We start from the raw sequence: 17,526 nt of genomic DNA, 5'->3' as shown, positions 1-17,526 counted from the left end.
TATATGGGTCTACTACACTGATCATATAATGCAGTTCACATTGCACTATTTGGCAGTATAGATCAAGCGACAGTAGGGGGAGGGGGTACTTTTGAGTTTGCAGGAAATTCCAAAAAAAGTGGCAGCAACACAAGAAAAGGGGAATTCACCAATCCAGGGATGGGCTGCATAGTCTGGACACTGCCCCTAGATTCAGCAGGCATGTGTTGGATCCAGGGCATGTGCTGGATCCAAAGTAGCCTTCCCTATGTAGATGCATCCTAAGAAAATGCAATAATTATGAACATGGAGATGTTAAATTAAAACGTTGCTAAACACTCTATGGCAACCAGGTACCAATACTGATTCTCAGAAACTGGAATGTAACTCTCTGGACTTCCTGCCCATTTTGACATATTATAGCATTTATATTTGCAAGAAAAGGTTTCCTAAATTGCCTTTGGGAATAATTAAAGCACACAAGCCCCTGTTTGGAGTTTGGTTATTGGGCCCGAGTGCATTTCTGCATAAGTTTCAAATGGTGAAAGGCCAAGCAATGAATATAAAAAGAATGATCTCCACTTTCTACCTGGTGGGTGGAGGCAAAGAGGCTGAATTTTTGTGGCTGTTGATTTCACAAATCATTAAGCATTGCAGCAAATAAAACGAGAAGGTTTCCTGCCCGGCTTTGAAATGTAATGTCATAGGGTAACATTGTAATGTTCCCTGTGAGTGGCCATTAGATTGAGCATTACACAAGAGGCGAATGCATAATTGCTCCTGTGGTGTCATCCTCAAATCGCAGATGCAGCTGGTTACAGCTCCCGGGGCCAAAAAACCACACGTACTTAGTTTGATTGCTGTCAAAGGTCTTATCTGTGTCCAGATTACTCATGTCTTTGCTTTTCTTCCCTGAGAGTGAACTACAATGAATCAGCTCCAAGGAAGAGTTTTTTGGTTGTAAAAGGGGCAAAGCGAACATTGCCTTCTCTTGTCAATAATGCCTTTCCTCCAAAATTGCAGGGCATGGCAGATCAATTGCCTCCAAGTCCCTTAGATGCCCTCTGACTAATAATGATGTCACCTCATCCTGATTTCTTTATAAATGTATAAAGAAAGAAACAGTGGGATGGTCCAGAAGAGCCTGATGTTTGCACAGTTGTCTGAAAGGACAGGGAAGTGGTATTGGTAAGGGGAAGAAAGGTGGAAGTTGTTGAAATACAAACTGCTTAAATCCTACGTGAACATGGATTTTATTTTAGAACATGGTCGTATTTTAGTACAAATCTTCTCAATATAGTAAGAAATCTCTAGATATTTTGAACTAAAGACATCTCTTTCCATTAGTTCTTGCAAGAACAGCCACTGCTGAGAGGTGATGGAAATTCTAAAGCATCTGGAGATTTTCATATTGAATCAAGCTGGATTGATGAAACAGTACCGGCTTCATATACCTGCTTCTATCCCTGGCATCTCAAATGCTGACAATCTTGGGTTGCTAAGAGTGAGGAAGAGAGGCTTGAGGCTTTGAAGAGACTATAGGCAATATGAACTATATGCTGTTCATATACACCCCTTAGACATCTGTCTCAGTCACAGCTTGTAGTTCCCTTTGAGATGAGTGAATATAAGGACACCCATAACAGGGAACCAGAGTATCTTCCTACCGATGGTTAGTAACATATGGCTTCAGCTCTTTATTATAGTGGTTTGTTCTTAAAATACCTCCACAATCTCTGGTTTTAAAAATCTCGGGGCCTAGAAAAGTCCTTACTTCTTAGATTTTTCACATCCATAGCTTGACAACCACATCACACTTACGAAAATAAGTGCCCTGGTATGTTTTGAGCCTTTTTCGAGGACAGAAAAACACATGACATAGTGTGGCTTCCGGTGGAGACGCTACCCTCAACCAGGGTGGAAGCATCCCTGGATACTTTTCCCCAAACACAGAGGCCTTCCAGTGTTGTGCCCTCCTTGAGCGGTGCCTCCTCCATGTGATGGGGAAAGCATTGCTGCACCAGAGCAGCATGTGGGGCACAGGAGTTGTCCCTCACGGCTAACATTTTGCAACACTTGCTAGTGAAGCAACACGGGGGGAGGGCTCCTCCGTGTGATATGATGGACAGTTCCCCTCCCCCTTGATTTTTCATAAGGAAGTGGAGATAATACATTACAACAGAAATAGCCACTAGTTGGTTCTATATTATTTATTTAGTTATTTAGTTATGTATTTAAGTATTTATATTCCACCCTTCTCACCCCGAAGGGGACTCAAGGGGGAGCACAATGCACAATGCACACGGCAAACATTCAATGCCATTAGACAAACGAAATATATAGACAACCACATATAGACAGACACAGAGGCAATTTAAAATTCCAGCTTCTTACTTCATAAGAGTATGCTCGATTCCGGCCACAGGGCGAGCTGCTGCTTCATCATCCACTGTGACACCGAGTCCTTGATGAAGTACTTCCTCATCTTCTGCATGCTGCTGGAGATTTTATGGCATCATAAATTGGTTAAATTAGCCTCCCCACATAAGCAGTACCTAAATTCCTACTTGACAGATGCAACTGTCTTTCAGCTGCATAGGTCAACAGCAAGCTAGACTATTAATGGTCAGGAGCTTACTCCGACCCGGGCTGGCTTCGAACTCATGACCTCTTGGACAGTAGTGATTTATTGCAGCTGGCTACTAACCAGCTGCGCCACATCCCAGTCCTTACTAATTTTATTGTGATCCACCAAATCATGTTACCATCATGCACAGGTAATACAGGAATTCCCAATCACCCATTATTCAGCTATCAATTCTTTCCCAACCAAATATAAGCAAAAGTGTGAATTTTAGTTCATTGATCCAAATGAACCAAACCAAATTTCTCTCCTTTTCTCCCTGAAAATTTCAATTTCATACAGTACAGTTATTCTCAATACAGAGAAGACTTTGAGTGCACCTACAGTGTAAAATGAATGCAGTTTGAAGTGACTTTTTGGCATGACTCGATGCTATGGAATCATAGGTGCACTCGTTTGGTGAGGCACCGGTACTTTTTGGCAGAAAAGGCTAAAGACCTTGTAAAACTACAATTCTCAGGGTTCCATTGCACTGAGTCATAGCAATTCAAGTGCTATCAAGTGCTTTGCTTTGAATGCGATTTCCTGCTTCTTGGCAGGGGGTTGGACTGTATGGCCCATGAGGTCTCTTCCAACTCTACTATTCTATGATTCTATAATTCTATCAAACTGCATTTATTTTACACTGTAGATGCACCTTTAGTTATTCCTGCCTGTCATGCTAATCAGAATTCAGATCCAGACTTTAAAGAGTTAAATACTTAAATCTTTGGCCCCTTTTACACTTCCATATAATCCAGATTATTAAATCAGATAATCCACATTATCTGCTTTGAACTAGATTATATGAGTCTACACTGCAATATAATCCAGTTCAAAGCAGATAATCTGGATTTTATATAGTAATGTAGACCCCTTCCACACAGCTGAATAAAATCCCACATTATCTGCCTTAAACTAGAATATATGGCAGTGTGGATTCAGATAACTCAGTCCAAAGCAGGTATTGTGGGATTTTTGCCTTGATATTCTGGGTTATATGGCTGTGTTGAAGGGTCCATAGAAGGGGCCTCCCTTTCTTTCCACCTCATTTCTTTAAAAAATCAGTTAATGATATATACTGAAACATAGTTCCGTCATCTCTCAAAACAATATATGTTAGAAGGATGAAGTTATGCATGCTGGGCCTGCCCCTGTGTCCTCATGTGTGCTGCCCTTGTACTCATAATGTCCTTGACCTTCTGTCCAAAAGGTTTACTGTGGGCTTCTTACTGATGTTTACATTCCCTTGTGATCAAGAAGCCTGATAAGCTAGGCTTTTACTACTGGGTGGAGACCTCTACCCCTGTCCAAGCAAACCTGAGTAGACACCTGCTGCAGCTCTGCCCATCCACTAAGGGAAAAATGTGGAGTTGGTGTATCCTGTTTATTTATTTATTTGAGCTTTGCCTCCGTTGAGCTTTTGCCTTAGCTTAAGATGAGGCATTATATGAGTGTAAGAAGAATGACAAAAGAAAACAGAATTAAGATCAATGCTCAAATTGTGCACTTGCAGAGGACACAGCAGGCAGGAAGATGGCACGATGGCTATGGTCTATATGTGCTTCATCTCCTATGCTCTTGCATGCATTGCTTATATATTATCCAGGATAACAGCACTGATAGCAACTTGTATCTTCAAGACAATTGCTTTCTCTCAGACATGCACCCACTACTCCTGCAGTTATTGTGATACTATGATACTATGTTTTCCAACAATGGTTCCACAAAATGTTGTATTGATGTAGCATGTGTGTGATTTCAGGACTGTGAGGACAAGAAGGTGCTCACCAATGGCTCCTCTTCCTCCTAGAGAAAAGTGAGTCATGTAGAGCCATGGGGCTCTGTCTTAGATCCAGTGCTATTCAACATCTTTTAAATGACTTGGATTATGAAATAGAGGGCATCTGGAGACAATGCCAAATTAGGAAGAGTAACGAATATCCCAGAATCAGAATTAAAAATGACGGTAACAGACTGGAGAACTGGGCCAAAAATGATCAGGGCAAGTCTATCACAGCTTTTAGAGCATTATAAAGGAGGGCAAATGGGTGAGCAGGACATAAACCAGAGGCTTGTCTGGAAAAGAATTAATTAGAGAATGAATCACCAACTTGTACAGAAAGGTAACCCCACTGACAAGTCAGGAAAACTGAAGCCTACAGAATCAAATTCCCAGCATTTCTTGCAGTGCTGTCATTAAAAACAAAAACAAGGATATCATTTTGCTCAATGTGTGTGCCTTTTTCAAATGCCAATTAGATCTATTTTACAATTAAGTATTAATTCATATAATATAAGGCTTTGGGGGTTTTGCCCTGTATAATTATGCAGCTCATTATACAAAACTAGTACCGTGCAGACTAATAAAGAAGGTTGTTTTAATCACTTTAACATTCCCAGTTTCCTTCTTCGTAAGGGTTTTTCTCTCTCTCTCATAAAATTAAGAAGCTGAGTATACAGTAGCTGATTCCCAGAAACCATGAGGTATGAAGCTGGCAAGGTTATAAAACATCATAATTTTATTTTCTTTCTGTTTTCCCAGAAATTCACAGCTATTTTCAGAACCTTTTCTTAGTAATCTTGCAGTGTTATGCTAGTCACCATCCTGAAAACCATTTTGGCATTTCAAAAATCCCCTTGAAAACTATGGGATAAGCTTGTGCATGGATTCAGTTTGGTCGGTTCCCTTTGGCCAATCTGGCTTGTTCTGCTTGTTCAGACAGCTGTAATGACAAGCGATCAGCTGTCATGTTTTTTTCCATGCAGAACAGCCCACGTGGCTGCCAGCTGTGGCTATTTCCCTTCTATTTGAGAGTACACATGCTTCCTTAACCTGTTACTCAAACCCAGACTCCCTTGAAGGCAAGAAAAGAAAGGGTCCCAGGAAGGGTGCTTCCTTAACCCTGTTGCTCAAGCCCAGACTCTCTTGAAAGGAAGAAAAGAAATGATCCAGGAATTGAAGGGGGAGCCTTGTAAGTTCTCCATTGCCACCAATTGGCCAGATCTTCCTGGATCTTTTGGCTGCCTAGCCAAAAACAGATGTTTCCATTGGCCAAAAATAGATCTGGGTGGCCCACGAAATTCGGATACCAAAACAGATCACCCTCCAGCCAAATTGCACAAGCCTAGTAGGGAGTCTGAGCATTCAAAAGGATTGAAAAATACACACACCAAAAAGGTAATCTTGTTATCAAAAATCAACCCCATTTTTGTATTTTATTATATCATCCAAGACTGGGCTCAACTATTAAAACTTCATTTCTATATACATATAGTTTCTGTAGTTATTGAGTACTATTCCTTTCTTTCCGGAGATTTCCTAGCCAGAGCCAAGCCTCCCCAAAGCAAAACCCCCATGCAACCCCATATCAAGTATAAATATTGAATTAAAAAATAATGGAATCCATCCCAGATATTAAGCAAGATTTCCCAAAGCTTTCCCACCTTGTGGTGGGAAAGCATGTCCACACTGTTTTACAAGAGACCCTGGTCACATTAATCCAATCAATCCTTCTTTGTGATTGTGAGGAAGCCCCCAGAGCCAAGATTAGGCTAGGACTCTGACACCTCAGGGTTGGCATTGCATTTAGCCCCGAGACCCACCCTCTTAGCCTCTAGGTGAGCGAATAAATAAAATGAAATAAAATAGAAAAGATGAATTTCTCTTAACCCTTCACCCCCCCCCCCCAAAAACCCCCCACAGTATGACATATATGAAATCACACTGTTCTTTAACAAGTAGACCCAACTCTCCCCACTGGGTCCACTGGGCTGGCTCTTTCCTTTTTTCCCTACTATATTCTTCACGGTTGCAGAACATTGCATAACCAAACTGCCACCTCCAATATGCTACCATTCCATCTCTACAACCAAGCCTCTCTAATACAGCAAACTAGCCATTGGAAAACAAAGGTGTCACTTTCTCAGCTACCCATGTATTTCGGATTTCAAAATAAGGGATGCCAAACCAGTATTAATCCAGGTGAGGTCTGATCAAAGCAGAACAAAGTGGCACTATAACGTCCATCGATCTCAACACTCCTATTGATGTAGCCTAGAAATGCATTGGGCTTCTTAGCTGCTGCGTCACACTGTTCAGCTTGTGGTCTACTAAGACTCCTAGATCCCTTTCACATGGACTGTTTTCAAGTCAGGTGTCACACATCCTATATCTGTGTATTTCGTGTTTATGCGCGAAGTGTAATACAGTGTTCCCTCACTTATTGTGGGTGTTACGTTCCAGGAACCCCCGCAAAAAGTGAAAATCCGCAAAGTAGAGACACTATATTTGTGTTGTTTATCATCTCACTGGCAAGTAGCGTCTCTGTCCCCTCCTGGCCTCTCAAGCACGTGCATGCCTTGTGAGGCGAAAACAAAGCTACTTTAATCTCCTTTTCTCGCCTTTCGGCTTCTCCTTCCTTCCTCCTTAGGCTTCTCCTTAGGAAGGAAGTAGAAAGAGGGATTTATAATATTATTTTATTATTTATACTATTATTTTAGTGCTTATTAAAAACCGCAAAACAGCGAGGGCACGAAAAGCGAACCACGAAGTAGTGAGGGAACACTGTATTGTGCATTTCTCCCTGTTGAAGTTCACTCCAAAGGCCATCTAGTCTGATTCCCTGCCAGAAAGGTGCCTTACTGGTGGTGAGGTGAAGCTTTGATGCAGAGCAGACCCTTTCCATCTCACTCTCCTGCAGCTGGTCCCCCAAAGATCCCTGCCTCCTGAGAATGGTTCCTCCCCTTCTGAGCAGCTAGGAACCAATGCAGCTGATGATGAACTTCAGCAGGATGGGGCCCCAACCACAGGTGGAATTGAAAGTATTGAGGAGGCACTCCCATCAATTGTAGAATGTCATCAGGACACACACACACACACACACACACACACACACACACACACACACACACAGAAGCCAATGCCTCTTAAATTAAGAAAAAGGCTGAGCAAGCAGGCACCTGACAACTCAAGGTCAGGGCAGCTATAAATCCCACAGGGAGGTTTTTGTTGTTCATAGCAATTTCTTCTCTTTGGCTTCCTGCTTAAGGATTTATTTGCATTCTTGACCTCTGGATTAGTTTATGGTGTAGGGGTTTTTTTTGTCTTTCCCTTGTGGCATTGGTGACTATGACCACTGCATTGGTTGAGACCTTGCTACTACTAACTTCTTTGACTCCTTCTATATGAAACAGACTGATTTGATTCACCTGCATCTGCTTCTATACATTGGAGCCTGTTTTGTTTGGCACTTGCTTCCTGTAGAGTAGACAAAGGGTAACAGTATGGGAATCTGCTCTTATTTCTACAGGTTGGACATCCCTTATACAGAAATATGATATCCAAAATGAACCAAAATCCAAAATTGTTCACATGGGTGGCTGAGTTGGTGACATTTTTGCTTCCCAGTGGTTCAGTGTACTAAAACATTTCATCCACAAAATTGTTTAAAACATGGTGTATACAAGATATCTATGAAACATCCATGAATTTGGTATCAAGAATTGGTATCCAAGATACTTTATTATATATCTACAAGAATTCCAAAATCAGAAAAATCCAAATATGGACCATTTTTGTTCCCAAGCATTTCAGCTAAGGGATATTCAACCCGTAGTATGTTTCCAGGTTTATAGGCATACTGTTTGGTACCATTCCTAGAAAAATATTTTCACAAAAAAGTACTTGATAAATATGTCATGACCATGAAATCAAACTTGACACCTCTATACATACTGTAATTCTATCTTTAAATATAAAACGTCATGGTAATTGTTTTTTGAGAAGGATCAAAGAAATTCAAAATGAATGATTTGAAGGCAAGTGTCTAAAGTAGTGATACTTAAGGAATCGGTATCTGAGAATTTGATCATGAAATGAAGAAAACTTCCCTAGACTAATTCAGGGATGGATAAAGTATGCCGACATTGCTGGACTGCAATTCCCATGATCTTTCATCATTGGCTATGATGTCAAGAATGAATGGGAATAGCATTTCAATCCCATCTGGAGGATCACATATTGTCCACCTCTGCATTAGTCTATCAAATCATAGAATCGTGGAATTATAGAGTTGGAAGAAACCTCATGGGCCATTCAGTCCAACTCCCTGCCAAGGACCAGGAAATCACATCCAAAGCACCCCCGACAGATGGCCATCCAGCCTCTGCTTAAATGCCTCCAAAGAAGGAGCCTCCACCACAGTCCGGGGCAGAGAGTTCCACTGCTGAACAGCTCTCACAGTGACGAAGTTCTTCCTGATGTTCAGGTGGAATCTCCTTTCCTGTAGTTTAAAGCCATTGTTCCGCATCCTAGTCTGCAGGGCAGCAGAAAACAAGCTTGCTCCCTCCTCCCTATGACTTCCCCTCACATATTTATACATGGCTATCATGTCTACTCTCAGCCTTCTCTTCTGCAGGCTAAACATGCCCAGTCCTTTATGTTGTGGTAATCTCTGAGCACTTAGACTCAATTTAACCCTCTGTGCGGGTGATTCCACCAAAATGCAGCAGAGTAGCAAAAGCAAAAGCTTTCAAATGCAACAGTTACTTACACGGGGCGAGCAAAGAGAATCCTTTCAGCTTAGGATGGCAATCGTTTGCAGAGTCTCAGTAAAAGTTCAAAAACATTTATTCAGGTAAAAAGAATTCCATTGTAGATAGAAAGGCTTGGGAGCTGTCTAGTGTACTCTAGACTGGTTTCTAAGGAAAAATAAGAAAGGAAAAATAAACATCTAAATAGTTACATCTTGCCAGGAGAGACAGCAAGATGCTGCTTGTTAGCTAGAAGAACAAAGGGAGAAGAGTGAACCAAAATGGTTCCAACCTCATGGTCCAGTTTATTGGGGCCATAAAAGACATTCTGACCAATGAGAAGTTAGTGTCCCCAAAGATTCACATTTCTACTAACTTCAAAGTAAGGGATGTGACGTACACAGGATAGAGTGAAACACAGTAAAGCCTATCTACGCATGCTTTGGAAACAGTGAAAGGATTCCCTCGATCTAACTATATCATCTATCTGACTACATTTAGACTTGAGTAGTCCAGGGTGATTCCCAACACTTTAAGCCGCTCCTCATAGGGCTTGTTCTCCAGACCCTTGATCATTTTAGTTGCCCTCCTCTGGACACTTTCCAGCTTGTCAACATCTCCCTTCAACTGCGGTGCCCAGAATTGGACACAGTATTCCAGGTGTGGTCTGACCAAGGCAGAATAGAGGGGTGGCATGACTTCCCTGGATCTAGACACTAGACTCCTATTGATGCAGGCCAAAATCCCATTGGCTTTTCTTGCCACCACATTACATTGTTGGATCATGTTTAACTTATTGTCCACAAGGCCTCCAAGGTCTTTTTCACACGTACTGCTGTCGAGGCAGGCATCCCCCATTCTGTATCTTTGCATTTCATTTTTTCTGCTTAAGTGGAGTATCTTCCATTTGTCCCTGTTGAACTTCATTTTGTTAGTTTCTCTCTAGTCTGTTAAGATCATTTTGATTTCTGCTCATGCCTTCTGGAGTGTTAGCTATCCCAGTTTGGTGCCGTCTGCAAACGTGATGATCATGCCTTCTAGCCCTTCATCTAAGTCGTTAATAAAGATGTTGAACAGAACCGGGCCCAGGGCGGAGCCCTGCAGCACTCCACTCATGACTTCTTTCCAAGATGAAGAAGACGCATTGGTGAGCACCCTTTGGGTTCGTTCGCTTAGCCAATTACAGATCCACCTAACCGTAGTTTTGTCTAGCCCACATTTTCCTGGTTTGTTTGCCAGAAGGTCGTGGGGGACTTTGTCAAAGGCCTTACTGAAATCCAGGTACGCTACACCCACGGTGTTCCCTGTATCAACCCCGCTTGTAGCTCTATCAAAAAAAGAGATCAGATTAGTCTGGCATGACTTGTTTTTGATAAATCCATGTTGACTATTAGCAATGACCACATTTGTTTCTAAGTGTTTGCAGACCACTTCCTTAACAATTTGAAACAGCTCATGTCATAATAACTTTATCCAATCCTGTACTAATCAGAAGTTCAGTATCTGCTGGGTTCGTCCTTCTTTTAATGTTGGAGCCCTCGGTAGCACAATGGGTTAAACCTTGTGCCAACAGGACTACTGACCTGAAGGTTGGGTTGCCAATCTGAAGACTGCCAGTTTAAATCTGAAGAGAGCACAGATGAGCTTCCTCTTCCAGCTGCAGCTACCCATGTGGGGACATGAGAGAAGCCTCCCACAAGGATGATAAAACATCAAAACAGCCAGGTGTCCCCTGGACAACGTGCTTACAGACTATCAATTCTCCCACACCAGAAGCCACTTGTAGTTTCTGAAGTCATTCCTGACATGAAAAAAAATGTTGGAATGAGTTTTTCAGCAATTTAAAGGTATCAAACTAAATGTACTTTTAAAAGAAGAATAACAATCTAAAGGTATATCAAAACACATATTGAAATATGAATTTTGCAAGTTTTTTAATCATTATGATAAACTGGGTTGCTGTGAGTCTTTCAGACTGTATGGTTATGTTCCAGAAGCTTTCTCTCCTGACGTTTTGCTCACATCTTTGGCAGGGATCCTCAGAGGTTGCATACCTCACAACCTCTGAGGATGCCTACCACAGATGTGGGTGAAGCATCAGGAGAGAATGCTTCTGGAACATGACCATACAGCCTGAAAGACTCACAGTAAGCCAGTGATTCTGGCCATGAAAGCCTTCAACAATAAATTATGATAAAGCATTTAAGTCTGGCTCCTATTCAGAATGATCAGATTCATTGATCTCTAGTTTGAACTTTATGAAGATATTCAGCTAATTCACAACTGGAAGGGAAATTAAAATTTTAATTATATTTACACCATTCTGAGGTCCAAAGACAAAATGTGGGGCACAAATAGGATGAAAACAAACACTAGATTTGCTGACTGAGTTGAATGGAACATCTGGAAAATGCAATGTATTTTCCTCAGTTTTGTGGCATATATATCACTATCCCATGTGGACTACTGATACTGTGATACTCTTCATAGTAATATTTAATGTCCTGCACCCATTTACGTTATTGAACTACCCATTCTACTTACAGTTATACATTTTCACAGTTAGTGAAAGTGTTGTATATCATTTTTCCTTTACAAGAAGTTAGACAAACTGGTTCATTGAGGGCTTCTGATTCTTAACTTATCAACTGAAGTGATGGATGAAGGTAAAATCAAAACACAGGGATCTGCCCAAAAATGATTGCCATCCTAAATCCTAATGATATTGATACTGAGATTGATATATTTGGAACAGTCTATTCCCAAGTATTTAAAGTTTTAGTATTCAGCTGTAGGTTTATACTTATCTTCATGTTTTTAGGCATCATAACGTCTATCCTACAGCATTAGCCGCACCAACAAACACTAACATCAATTGTGCCTTGTATGCATCTTGTCTGGTTTACCTACATGTCTCCTAAGCTCTTTCCATGAGATAGAAGGGTTTTATTTGTTTGTATTTATTTATTTCTCAGACCACGCATTAGAAGGAAGGCCTCACTGATTTCTTCAAAGTGGCCAAATGGACAGCAATAAGCTCACCTGGATTTCAACAAATCATTATGTATCAGAATCTTTAAGATGTAGTGGAGAAATTAGTCTGAAATGTGTCTTAGAGTGGCTAGCAGGAGCATTAATGGCCTGCAAACTCAGAAGGGCTATAAATAGTGGTATTGTTCATTGGAATTAGTTTCCCAAAGAGGCAAGCTGCAAAGTACAATGTAGGAGTCCCTTTTAAACACCTTTAACAGCAGCATCCTTGGAAAGAAAATGAAAGCACCATGAAGCAAATGGATGAAAAGCATTATATAGGTTTGTTTGCAAGCTAGGGACCAATTTGTCAAAGCAGAAAAAGAAAACTTCCCTTTGTACATGGTTAACCAGAGTCATATATTTATATAAATTCTGCGAGAGATGCTCCACTTTGCTGGACAAGAACATTCTGCTAGAGTTGTTTAAGCTGCCAATTTACTACTTAGAAAGGGGGAATGATTTCACAGCAGTCTTTTTACCAATCCTCATGATGTCGCCTAGAGCAGGGCTTCGTAAACTTTTCCACTCACAACCCAAGAAATGTTTACATGACCCTGGGTATATGGGAATATAAAATAGGTTTTAAAATCAACATTTACTGATTAAAAATCAGCATTTGTAAGGCTTGCTAATGAAGTACAGCTGAAGCATCTTCTGCAGAGTCAGTCCACTTTAAACACTGTGCCACAGATTAGCGTAAATGTCTAAAACAGCCACTAGGTGACATTCAAAAATCTACTGTGGCCAATTTTTTCAGGACCCCAACACTGAGGCCCCTTTCACACAGCTGAATAAAATCCCACATTATCTGCTTTGAACTGGGATATATAGCAGTGTGGACTCAGATAACCAAGTTCAAAGCAGATATTGTGGGATTTCCTGCCTTGATATTCTGGGTTATAGGGCTGTGTGGAAGGGCCCTGAGCTAAGAGGATCCTGTTTGAGATCAGGACTAACAGCTTAAGAAGCAATAGTCTATTTAAAACATAGAGAAAGAAAGATCACGTTTTATATTGGTCATAGAAAAAGCCAGGGAAGAGAGACCCCTTGACAACTTGTCTGTAGATTTCCACTAGATAAGTAACTTAAAGTAACTTACCTAGTAACTATAAGGTAACTTTCTTAAAAGTAACGTACCTAGTAAGTACAGCACAATTGTCTTAGAAGTGATTAATATAATTGGATAATATACTTTGTAGTTATTAGATAAATGTTAAGTTACTTTTGATTAATATATTAATTACTTCAAAGATATAGTTACTTGATAGTTATTAGAAATGTTACTTTTAAGGAAATTACCTTATCGTTATTCAATATGTTACTTTTAGGTTACTTTTGATAATATATTAGCTACTTTTTAGAAATAGTTATTCTTTAGTTATTAGATAAATTACTAGATACTTATAATTGTTAAAATAACATAAAATAACTATAATTCTGTAGTAATTATAGAATAACTATTTTAAAAATAGCTTAAGCATTACCTAAAAGTAACATCTAGTAATAGATAAGAGAAATAGAAACTTTTAAATCTGATTTAAACCTGTTCTGGATGCCTGCCAATCAAAACTGGACAAAAACCTCTGAATTGTATAAGAACTTCGTATGAACTTCGTTCTTTTACTTTTGTCACCCCTTTTTATGTTCACACCTCTGTTACTTTGGCATTTTTCTATACACATGCTATCTATTTTTGTTCACTAACAACCTCATCAGATGGGGGCAAATTTGGCAGAATACACCAGTTCTTCCTTTTGCCACGGAACCCACTGACTTCTATTCCATGACACACAGCTACCTGTGTAAAAGGGAAGGCAAACCAGCACATGCCACTATGGCAGCAACACAGGAGGCTTTCCATGTTCAATTGAGATCAACAGGCGGAAGCCGGGCAACCAACGCTTCCCCCTATAGGATGGGGTGACGTGAGTCTGGCGATGCAGGGCGTGGGGTGATGGGTTCTCACACACCCCAAAGGGCACCACCAGATTTGCCAAGATGCATGGCGATTCCAGAGGCCCATCTGATGAGGTCTTAGATGAGGGAATGGCTGCTTTACAATCAAAACTCATAGGTTAATAGCTATAAATGTTTCAGGAGCTTGCACACTTTGACAATCTGGTCTATAGATGATTATTCTGCTAGGCTGGTCCACACTGCAAGATACTTTAATAAACAGCTGCTGTTGTCTTCTCTTGGTGTTATTTTCTGAACACCATTTTCAGTCTACATTGCTCATATCAAATAGGCATGATAGATGACTTCTCTGACCCTTTCAGACATGAAAACAGAAGCTATGAATCATAGAATCATAGAATAGGAAGAGACCTTGTGAACCATCCAGTCCAACACCCTGCCAAGAAGCAGGAAAATCACATTCAAAGCACCCCCGGCAGACAGCCATCCAGCCTCTGCTTAAAAACCTCCAAAGAAAGAGCTTCCACCACACTCCAGGGCAAAAGGTTCCACTGCCGAACAGCTCTCACAGTTAGGAAGTTCTTCCAAATGTTCAGATGGAATCTCCTTTCCTGTCGTTTGAAGCCGTTGTTCCACGTCCTAGTCTGCAGGGCAGCAGAAAACAAGCTTGCTCCCTCCTCCCTATGACTTCCCCTCACATATTTATACATGGCTATCATGTCTACTCTCAGCCTTCTCTTCTGCAGGCTAAACATGCCCAGTCCTTTATGTTGTGGTAATCTCTGAGCGGTTAGACTCAATTTAACCCTCTGTGCAGGTGATTCCACCAAAATGCAGCAGAGTAGCAAAGGCAGAGCGTTCCAGTGCCGAACAGCTCTCACAGTGAGGAAGTTCTTCCTGATGTTCAGGTGGAATCTCCTTTCCTGTAGTTTGAAGCCATTGTTTTGTGTCCTAGTCTCCAGGGCAGCAGAAAACAAGCTTGCTCCCTCCTCCCTATGACTTCCCCTCAAATATTTATACATGGCCCTCATGTCTCCTCTTAGCCTTTTCTTCTGCAGGCTAAACATGCTCAGCTCTTTAAGCCACTTCTCATAGGGCTTGTTCTCCAGACCCTTGATCAGAAGAGAAAATACCCAGAATCTCATATTAAGCTCAGAGGCAAGCAAATACTTTATTTTGAGTGCTCTAGCTCTGTGCCCTGGACTGTTAATCCAGTTCTAGGCTACATCCATAGGAATACTGTACCCAGATCAAGGGAAGTAAAAGTACTATTTAGTTCTGATTTGCTTGCTTAGAAATTACTTGGAATATCTTTTCCAGTTATGGGTACCACAATTCAAGGAGGATATCAACAAGCTGAAATAGGTCCATAGAAGGGAGGGAAAATCTGCAAACAAAGCACTGTAACCGCTTAGGACTGAGTATGTTTAGTTTGGAGAGAATGAGAGATGGTATGGTTGCCATCTTTAAATATCTAAAGGGATGTCACGTGGAATATGGAATGAGCTGCTGCTCTAGAAAGCTCTTAAGAAAACAAACCAATAGATTCACCTAGACCTTAGGAATATTTTTTTCGGTACTTAAAGAGTTGTTCAAGAATGGACTAGTCTGTCCTGCAGTGTGGTGGATTCTCTTTCCTGAGAGATTTTTCATCAGAAGTTGGATGGACATCTCGCAGGACTGCTCCAGTTGTATATTCCTTCATGACAGAAGGATGGACTAGATTAGATAGCCCTTGTAGTTCCTTCCAACTCTATAATTCTGATTGTACTCAAAATATAAGTAACTAGCTGTGCCCGGCCACGCGTTGCTGTGGCGTGGTCTGGTGGTGTTGGTGAGTTAGTGGTGGTATTGAATGTCTGTTGTATGGTTGTCTTTATGTTTAGTATACATTTGGTTGTTTGTGTACTGTGAAAGTGGTGAGGGTAGATGGGGGGTCTATGTCCCTGTGTAGTATTGTATAGTATTTATACATTGTCCATGTGTTGTGAATGCTTGGATTATGTCTTGCTGCATAGTAGAAAGGGTTGGGCTGGATGGCCCTTAGGGGTCTCTCCAAACTCTTGGATTCTATGCTTCTATTATCATCATCATCATCATCATCATCATCATCATCATCATCATATAGAAGCTGGATGGCCATCTGTCAGGAGTGCTTGGATTGTGTTCTTCTGCATGGTAGAAGGAAGTTGATCTGGATGATCCTTAGGGGTCACTCCAAACCTTAGGATTGTATGATGATGATGTTGTTATTATTATTAGTAGTATTAGTATTGAGAGACTGGGTGGCCATCTGTTGGGAGTGCTTGGATTGTGTCCTGCATGGTAGTATTGGGTTGGACTGGATGGCTTTTAGGGGTGTCTCCTAACTGTCTGATGCTATGATTCGATTTATTATTGTGCAGATCTTGGATGGCCATCTGTCAGGAGTACTTGGTTTGTGTCGTCCTGCATGGTAGAAGGAAGTTGAATTGAATGATCCTTAGGGGTGTCTCCTAACCTTATGATTGTATGATATTATTATTATTATTATTATTATTATTATTATTATTATTATTATTATTATTATTAAGAGGCTGGGTGGCCATCTGTTGGGTTTGCTTGGATTGCGTGTCCTCCATGGCAAAATTGGGTTGGACTGGATTACCACAGTAATTATTTCATATTACAGTAGAATCTCATTTATCCAACATTTGCTTATCCAGTGTTCTGGATTATCCAACACAGTCTGCCTTTTAGTAGTCAATGTTTTTGTAGTCAATGTTTTAAATTCATTGTGATATTTTGGTGCTAAATTTGTAAATACAACATAGCATTACTGAGCATTGAACTACTTTTTCTGTCAAATTTGTTGTATAACATGATGTTTGGTGCTTAATTTGTATAATCATTACCTAATTTGATGTTTAATAGGCTTTTTCTGAATGCCTTCTTCTTATCTAACATATTCACTTATCCAACATTTTGCCGGCCTGTTTATGTTGGATAAGTAAGACTCTACTGTATATTTATAATCTAATATTATCTGCTTAGAACTGGATTATATGAGGCCCCTTCTACACAGCTGTATAAAATGCACACTGAAGTGAATTATCCGGCAGTGTGGATTCAAGATAATCCAGTTCAAAGCAGATAATATAGCTGTGTGGAAGGGCCTTGAGTCTACACTGCCATATAATCCAGTTAAAATCAGATAATCTGTATCTTATAGGTAATAGATAATTAGGACTTTATTTTTCTTTTCTTTTTGTTGTATGAACGTAGAGGCATGGATGACAGGTTGTGTTGCCAAGTTTAGAGTTTCTGGGATGTGTAGTTTTGTTGTTTTGTCCTAGGCCGAATTTTTTTATCCTTTGATATATATAGATTTGACTGATGATAGCAGCAGGAGGGTTAAGCATCCATATCTTCACCTAAAACTCATCCCCATCTCAGGCTGA

General features: G+C 40.6%; 1 long non-coding RNA gene across 3 annotated transcripts in view; it reads right to left on the bottom strand.

The window, feature by feature from the left end:
- Nucleotides 1-2,171: 2,171 nt before the first annotated feature.
- The window catches only part of LOC134299671 (uncharacterized), a 39,218-nt gene continuing 23,863 nt past the window's right edge, over nucleotides 2,172-17,526 (bottom strand). For 2 of the 3 annotated variants that reach the window (XR_010006932.1, XR_010006935.1), the window contains 3 exons: nucleotides 10,720-10,937; nucleotides 9,157-9,304; nucleotides 2,172-2,477 (listed from right to left, as the gene is read on the bottom strand). This is a non-coding gene — a long non-coding RNA (uncharacterized LOC134299671). The remainder of the gene's footprint in view (nucleotides 2,478-9,156; nucleotides 9,305-10,719; nucleotides 10,938-17,526) is intronic. The other variant, XR_010006934.1, reaches the window with a different exon arrangement.

The sequence above is a fragment of the Anolis carolinensis genome, chromosome 1 (genome assembly GCF_035594765.1).
Source record: "Anolis carolinensis isolate JA03-04 chromosome 1, rAnoCar3.1.pri, whole genome shotgun sequence".
NCBI classification, from domain to species: domain Eukaryota; kingdom Metazoa; phylum Chordata; class Lepidosauria; order Squamata; family Dactyloidae; genus Anolis; species Anolis carolinensis.
This window is presented reverse-complemented; position numbering and strand designations above follow the sequence as displayed.